Consider the following 8,924-nt stretch of genomic DNA (forward strand, 5'->3'; position numbering starts at 1 on the left):
GCAAGTCTCCTATGAGCTTAGTTGAAGCAAGGACAAAAAGCAGAGCATACCTGTGTTGTATTACTGTCACATACATGTTCCGTGTTTTCCCCCCTGCCTTAGGTTCCTGTGTCTCCTTATATGGTCTGTTTCCTGTTCTTTAGTTTAATTAGCCCCACACCTGTTTCTGTTCTCTTTGATTAGGTTCCTTAATTTGCTCCACTATTTATACTCCTTTCTGTTCAGTCCTGATTTGTCTGTTCACAGTTACTTTACGTTGTGATTTCCCTGTCATTCCTTATCCATCTTCATTAAATTCATATTGGATTATACCTTCTGTTTCCATTGCCTTCCTGAGCCATACACAACCGTGACAGATGAACAGACCAATAAAAAACATGACTGCAGAGGAACGGCTGTGGAGTTTGCGGCAGGACAGTCGAGAGTTGGAGCGGTATGTGGCGGATTTCATTGAGCTGTATCATCTGGTGAGCTGGCCCGACGCCTCTTTAGGCATCGTGTTTTTGTTGGGGCTGGACGAAGATACTATTCGTTTCGATCTCCCTGTTCACGATTTCCCGTTTGTCGAATTGGTCAATATCATTCTTTATTTAAACGGCTCTAATTTCGAGATAGAACAAATAGAGAATGCCAGTTCTATGCATCGTCCAGCCCCCTCAGAAGCACGCCACTTTGCGCCAGCTCACCCGAAGCCAAGAACCTCCACATACCGATCCAACAGCTTAGACCACCTGCCACACCCCGAACTTCCTAACATCCTCCAAAGCTCCATGACGGTCCTCGGCTCAGTACTGCACGCAGCCACGCCAGAGCCTGCACCCAAAATGGCCGATATGTCAGTACTTCATGTCGGCTCTGTTTTGAGGAGGTTGATATCCAGCGTGGAGGACCCACCGCTGCGGTCGGCCCGAGCAGCTGGTATCACTGGACTCACGTCAGACACACCACAGCCTGGTCACGTCACGTCTGCTGTTTCAGCTAAATCAAGTCACATTGCAGCTGAACCCCTCAGATCTGCCATGGCCACCTGGACTGTTTACTCGGCCATGGCCTCCAGAACTGCCTACCCGGCCATGCCCTCCTGAAACCCCTGATCTGCCATGGCCTCATGAACTGCCTACCCGGCCATGCTCTCCTGAACCCCCTGACCCGCCATGGCCTCAAGAACTCTCTGCCTGGCCATGGCCGCCTGAACTCCCCGATCCGCCATGGCTCTCTGATCTGCCCTGGAGGCTTTCCCAGATCACCACGTCCCTGTCCCGTATCAGCCTCCAGAGCGCCCACCCTTCCTCCCCGGAAGTATTGTCACAGCGCGAGATGCGCCTACCGTGAGGGGGGCGATCTGTCACATACATGTTCCGTGTTTTCCTCCTTGCCTTAGTTCCTGTGTCTCCTTATATGGTCTGTTTCCTGTTCTTTAGTTTAATTAGCCCCACACCTGTTTCTGTTCTCTTTGATTAGGTTCCTTAATTTGCTCCACTATTTATACTCCTTTCTGTTCAGTCCTGATTTGTCTGTTCACAGTTACTTTACGTTGTGATTTCCCTGTCATTCCTTATGTCTTCATTAAATTCATATTGGATTATACCTTCTGTTTCCATTGCCTTCCTGAGCCATACACAACCGTGACAATTACGTGCAATAGCCAACACAAACTGCCTGGAATAGCTCTCCACACATCTAGAAACTGAGATAGCAGCTGTATCTCTGCGGTTGTTGTAGCAAGGCTAAACGCACTGGTGGGGAAACAGCTTGTGGCTCACCCAGAGACAACACTGACTACTGGTTGCTGCGAACATACAGCTCAGGATCAATAATCAATTGTATTTGATCCAGTTGATCCCAAATGCCTGAACTGGACACAAAAAAATATGAAACCTTTATTGTTTCAGTGAGGAAACTGGTGAAGGAAAGAAGGCGTGAAATATAAATAAATAAATGGTCGAGATTCGAACCATTGGAATAATCCATCTCGGGAGGTAATAAAACTTTTTCCAGACCAAGGGCAAAAGCTAAGACAGACGATGGTACTAAAAGGGCCTGCAAGTTTCCTACTTTGATGTTATATCAATAATTGAGCACTTCAGTGTCAGAAATTTCTCAGAAGCTGACTCCACGGGCTCAAAAGGAACATCTGACAAGCCTTCCAAGACTATAACAAGACCCCATGAAGAAACTCTCTGTCTGAAGATAGGCCTCATCCATCTGGTACTACATAGAAAGCTAGAAATTAAGGAATTTCCCTACAAAAGTTTGCATTAATATGCATATGACTAGCCCTTTACTCATAGCAGGGACTTAACCCTGCTGAAAGAAGCTACTGAATGAACTCCCAACCTATGCCAGATCCACCACTTTCAGGTGGAGTCTCAGTACCCTGGGCCTCAGCCCTAGCTTGTATGCAAAGAAGTTCAAGGCCCTAGAACATAGACTGCCCTCAACAAGAACAGTTTACTGAACAGTGTGCCCACCCTGATGATTATATAGGAGTCTACCATTGTGTTGTGTGGACCAACAAATGACAGCCTTTCAGCAATCATGTACCATGTGAGATGATGGCCTTCCTAATTCTATGGGTTGGGTGGTCATCTAAGACCGCTCCCTAACCTTTAAAGGAGGCATGACTGTGACAGCAACAAACCTCAAGAGTGTGATCCTGCGCCATAATGATGAAGAATCACTGCCAAGATTCTGCAACATTTCAGGTCTGAGAGGAATAGTTTCACTAGAAACACAACCTTCAATGAATGTGACAATATGCATCCGTTATGTCTAATGTAACAGATAAATCCTGAGATTGCATTTGTGACATGATAAGTTTGTGCATTTCCTTAGAGTACAGTTCAGACAACACCGATATAAAAAAAGACATAAGCCCTTTTTGAATGGGGTTTCGGTCTGCTTGTTGGCCTGAAAAAGTTCACTGGCAGGGAACAACTGGACACATAGTTTGAGGGCCCATTGAAGGGGCACTGCCCAATTTTGAATACAAGGGCCTGCTGCCCTAATGAACTGTTACATCCTAATACCCTTGACAAGGGGGTAGGTACCACACTCTGATAGCATTAGGCGATTTGCTGAAAACCCTCCCAGAGACTGCTGCTCCCAGAAACTCTGAAGGTGGTGGGGTTTATGAAGCAACCTCCCCAGGGTGGGCAATCCCTCAACGCCCTATCCGTTGTCAACATCAAGGGCAATATTTCTTTACCATTCTTTAGAAGATGATCGCCAAAAAAAACTTCCACATACTTCGAGCCAATGCTTAACTTTGATTCTTAATAATTATTAAGAATATAATAATTATTAATTAATAATAATTAAGATAAAAACTGTCAGAATGGTAAGTTATTGGACTACTATTAATGTTCATGGTGTCACACAGGCAAAAGAAAAAGAAGAAGAATAAAACACATGAAGTATAACAACATATTTCAACCCGGTAAAGCTTTAAGCATAAAAAAGGTCGGGACTCCACGGACCCTGGGTGCAGCAACAGCAGAAGACGCGAGCCAGGCCCCGGGCGAGGACCTCTCCTCCTCCGCCACCTCCGGTCTTCGAGATCTCCACCCGGAACCACTTTGCTCCCCTCTGCGAGACGGAGCGCGACGCTGTGAACGTCGGAGACTCCATCGTCCGGTACGTTCGTGCTAACTTAGCTAAGGGTAAAGTGCACACTCGCTGTTTTCCTGGTGCTCGCGTTCTCGATGTTTCTTCACAGATACCTGCCATCCTGAAGGACGATGTGAGCGTTGGCGTGATCGTCCTGCACGCGGGGGTGAATGACGTCAGGCTGCGGCAGACGGAGGTCTTGAAGAGGGATTTCGGGAGCCTGATCGAGACGGTACGCAGCACATCGCCCGCGACGAAGATCATTGTGTCAGGACCGCTTCCCACGTATCGATGTGGACACGAAAGGTTCAGTAGACTTTTTGCTCTAAATGAATGGTTGTTGTCATGGTGTAAAGAACAGAAACTGCTCTTTGTTAATAATTGGAATCTTATCTGGGAGCGCCCTAGGCTTTTCCGCGCTGATGGCTTGCACCCCAGCAGAGTTGGAGCAGAACTCCTGTCGGACAACATCTCCAGGACGCTGCGCTCCATTTGACTAGTAAGCAAATCTTCAAATAGTTGCGACGATGGCTTTTGTTCTGCACATTTAAACAATAGTACTGGTGCTGTCCAATCTATAAAGACTGTGTCTGTTCCTCGAATAGTGAGGTTAAAACAAAAATTTAATGCAGGATCTAGAAAAAATCTAATCGTGATTAAACCAGAAAAATGCACAATAAATGAACAAAAACAATTTTTAAAGCTTGGGCTCCTAAACATTAGATCACTCGCACCCAAAGCACTTATTGTAAATGAAATGATCACAGATAATAGTTTTGATGTACTCTGCTTGACTGAAACTTGGCTAAAACAAAATGATTATATTGGTCTGAATGAGTCTACTCCACCAAATTACTGTTATAAGCATGAGCCCCGTCAGATTGGTCGTGGTGGTGGTGTTGCAACAATATATAGTGATATTTTCAATGTTACTCAGAAAACATGGTACAGGTTTAATTAATTTGAAGTACTTCTACTTAATGTTACTCTGTCAGATATGCAAAAGAAATCTCTCCTATCTCTTGCTCTGGCTACTGTGTATAGACCGCCAGGGCCGTATAAAGATTTCTTAAAAGAATTTACAGATTTCCTTTCAGACCTATTGGTTAATTTTGATAAAGCATTAATTGTTGGAGATTTTAACATCCATGTTGATAATACAAATGATGCGTTAGGACTTGCGTTTACTGACCTAATAAACTCTTTTGGAGTCAAGCAAAATGTCACCGGGCCCACTCATCGTTTTAATCACACACTAGATTTAATTATATCGCACAGACTTGATCTTACTGATATAGATATCGTACCTCAAAGCGATGATGTTACCGATCATTTCCTTGTATCGTGCATGCTGCGTATTACTGATATTAAGTATATAGCTCCGTGCTATCATCTGGGCAGAACTATTGTTCCTGCTACCACAGATAGGTTCACAAATACCCTGCCTGATTTATCTCAACTGCTCTGTGTACCCATAAATACACATGAACTGGACAAAATGACTAGTAACATGGGCACTATCTTCTCTAATACATTAGAAGTTGTTGCCCCCGTCAAGCTAAAAAAGGTTAGAGAAAAACGTACTGTGCCATGGTACAACAGTAATACCCATTCTCTCAAAAAAGAAACTCGTAATCTTGAGTGTAAATGGAGAAAAACTAACTTGGAAGGTTTTAGAATTGCGTGGAAAAACAGTATGTCCAGCTATAGACAGGCTTTAAAAGCTGCTAGAGCCAAGTACATCCACCAACTCATAGAAAAAAACCAAAACAATCCAAGGTTTTTATTTAGCACAGTGGCTAGATTAACAAATAACCAAATGCCACCTGACCTAAATATTCCTGCACAGTTTAATTGTCACAAACGCGGTCTCTGTGGCTCCCTCTAACCGCCGCCAGCGGGAACCCTCACCGGACTTTTAACACTACATTTCCCATCATTCTCGTACCTGCTGCGCTAACTTCCGGTTCCGGGTCCTCCGGGTCATTTCCCCCCTTCGGTCATTTTAAGGAGTGCCGCACCGGCGTTTCCTTTGCAAAGTTTTGTTTAGTAATGCTAGCAATCCTGAGCGTTCTTTCATCGGACTGTCTATCTGTTGCCAACCGGACTGTTTATCGACTCTGTGAACGTTTTCTGCCTGCCTCATATCGACCCTCGCTTGTTGTTCGGACTATCCTATCTGATCGCCGCCAGCCCCGACCTTCTGCCTGGACTCTGAACAACTCTTTTGAACTGTCTCCTCTATACCTGTCTGCTGTTGACGACTCACGCCTGTTTACATTGTCCGTATTAATAAAATCGTTGCAAATGGATCCAACGTCTCCGGATCAATCCATGACCGCCTCACAGAAAACTTCGCCGCTAACAGGTCCAGCGACGGTACATCAGATTACAACTGAACTATCTGCTCAAGCATCACTACTGTCCGTTCACCAAACCCAGCTGGACAAGCTAACCAAGGTAACCGAGCAGCTTGTTGAAGTTTTGCAAGGTTTTCAGTTATCCGCTACCCCCGCCGCTCCTCCCGTTGCCATGCCAGCCACGCCTCCTCCCGCGGCCCAGTTTGTGAGCACCAGCCCTCGTCTAGCCTTCCCGGAAAAATTCGATGGAACGCCAAGTAAGTGCAAGGGCTTCCTACTACAATGTTTACTCTTCATCAGTCAACAGCCACATCTGTACCCTAATGATGAGGGGAAAATAGCTTTTGTATGTTCACTCCTCACCGGAAGAGCACTCGACTGGGCCACCGCGGTCTGGAGATTCCTTTCCTTTCCTACGTTTGCCGCTTTCATGCAACGCTTCAAGGAAGTTTTTCAACCAAGTTCTGAAAGCAGCGAGGCAGGAGAACAAATTGTGGCGCTGCGTCAAGGCAAAAGGACCGCGGCGGATTACTCTCTCTCGTTCAGGACCCTTGCGGCTCAAAGTGGCTGGAATGACGAACCCCTCAAATTACACTATCAAAAGGGTCTCAATCACGATCTTCAAGTAGAGCTGGCTTGTAGAGATGAGGGTCTCTCACTTGATCGGTACATTGATCTCTCCATTCGAGTCGATAACATCATGCGTACCCGGAAATCAGCTCGATCTCTCACCTCACTGACTCCACCATCGTTCACAACTGAACCAACCCCCGAGCCTATGCAGTTGGGAACTACTAAGATCTCTGAGGAGAGGGAAAGAAGGCTAAGGGGCAATCCATGCCTATACTGCGGTCAGGCAGGGCACATCCAGGCCACCTGCCCAACACGACCACCTCGTCCCCCTACTTTGGTGAGTAAAGATCGACTTCATCTCAACAAATGTGAAGTTCATGTTAAATTAGCATATGAGGGTACCACCATCACCACAATCGCTTTAATTGACTCCGGTGCTGCCGGGAACTTCATCGACTCAAATTTCGTAAATATTAATCAGATCCCCATCCTCTCTTGTGTTCCCCCTCGACGGGCGACCATTAGGTTCTGGACGGATCGACTGTACCACCGATGACATCACTCTGTGCTTAGAACCTTCTCATCAAGAAACCATCCGATTCTTCGCTTCACCCCAGTCACCCATCATTCTCGGATATCCATGGCTAAACCAGCACGAACTTGTCATCTCTTGGACTAGGGGCACTATCACCCAATGGTCACACCACTGCCAGGAGCACTGCAAGCCACCTTCCCCAATCTCACCAGACCCCCTCATTACCCATCTTTCTGGAGTCCATACCTACTGAGTATCACGACCTGCTTGAGGCCTTCAGTCGCTCAAAGGCCACTAGACTACCTCCCCACCGTCCGGACGACTGCGCCATTGATCTTGTTCCCGGTTCGGCTCCACCTAGAGGCCACATTTTTCCACTGTCTCAACCTGAATCTGAGGCCATGAACACTTATATCCAGGAGGAGCTAGCTAAGGGCTTCATTCGCCCATCAACCTCTCCCACCTCAGCCGGTTTCTTCTTCGTCAAAAAGAAAGATGGAGGACTCCGACCATGTCTTGACTATCGATCCCTTAATAACTTCACCATTAAATATCGATGCCCTCTCCCACTTATCCCATCAGCATTAGAACAACTACGGACAGCCAAGCTCTTCACGAAGTTAGATCTACGCTCGGCTTACAACCTCGTCCGCATCAGGGAGGGGGATGAGTGGAAGACCGCCTTCTCTACCACTTCTGGTCACTACGAGTATCGGGTAATGCCCTTCGGTCTGGCCAACAATCCATCCTACTTTCAAGCCTTCATAAACGAGGTATTTCGCGATATGCTTAATCGCTGGGTGATAGTCTATATTGATGACATATTGATTTATTCCAACTCCTACTCTGAACATGTCCAGCACGTTCGTACAGTCCTTCAGCGTCTAATCAAGCATCAGCTCTATGCCAAACAGGAAAAGTGTGAATTCCATCAGGAAAAGATCGCCTTCTTAGGTTATATTATCAGCCCCGAGGGTGTGGCTATGGACGAGGAGAAGGTGAACGCCATTCGCAGTTGGCCCAGACCCAAGACAGTCAAGGAGCTCCAGCGATTTCTAGGCTTCACAAAGTTATACCGTCGCTTTATTCGCAATTTCAGCTCCTTAGCCCGCCACAGCCTTCGACGACCTATGTCAGAGATTTACCTCAGCACCTATCCTCCATCATCCAGACCCTAAAGAACCCTTTCTTGTAGAAGTGGACGCCTCCAGCACTGGCGGAGGGGCGGTGCTCTCTCAGCGGCAGGGGGAATCTCCCAAATCTGAGTCCTTCCTACACAAGATGACAGCGCGTGCACACGCAGCGGCTTCTCTCTCTCCCGACCAAACAGTGTTTTCGTGTTTTTCGTCCTGTAAGTCGCAGTGTTTTTGTACGTCTTCGTCGTGTTTATCTGCCCTTAAGCGTGTTTATAGCCGAACTTTTTTGCTCGACATCGGCAGAAACAAAGTTTTTAAGTTGAACTCTGTGGACGCTGAAGAGCTGAATGATCTGGGTCTGCTCCGGAGGCCTACTCAATCACCGACCCCCACTCCTGCACCTCGCCCACAATGGAGGCGCCTCAAGCGGTGTGAGAGGAAGCAGAAGAGGGGTAAGCGCTGAGGTATCCGAGCTAGGCTAGCGGCTAGCCCACACAAACCTGCTATCCCTTCCATCGTTCTGGCCAACGTACGCTCATTAGACAACAAACTGGACTACATCCGACTACTACGTTCATCTCAAAGGAATGTAAAGGACTGTTATGCTTTTGTGTTCACGGAAACATGGCTCAGCGACAGTGTCCTGGACCGCGCCATTCAGCTCGACCAGCTGACATGCTATCGTGCCGACAGGGTTGTCGTCATGGGGGG

Source organism: Garra rufa, chromosome 12 (genome assembly GCF_049309525.1).
Source record: "Garra rufa chromosome 12, GarRuf1.0, whole genome shotgun sequence".
In the NCBI taxonomy this organism is placed as follows: Eukaryota; Metazoa; Chordata; class Actinopteri; order Cypriniformes; family Cyprinidae; genus Garra; species Garra rufa.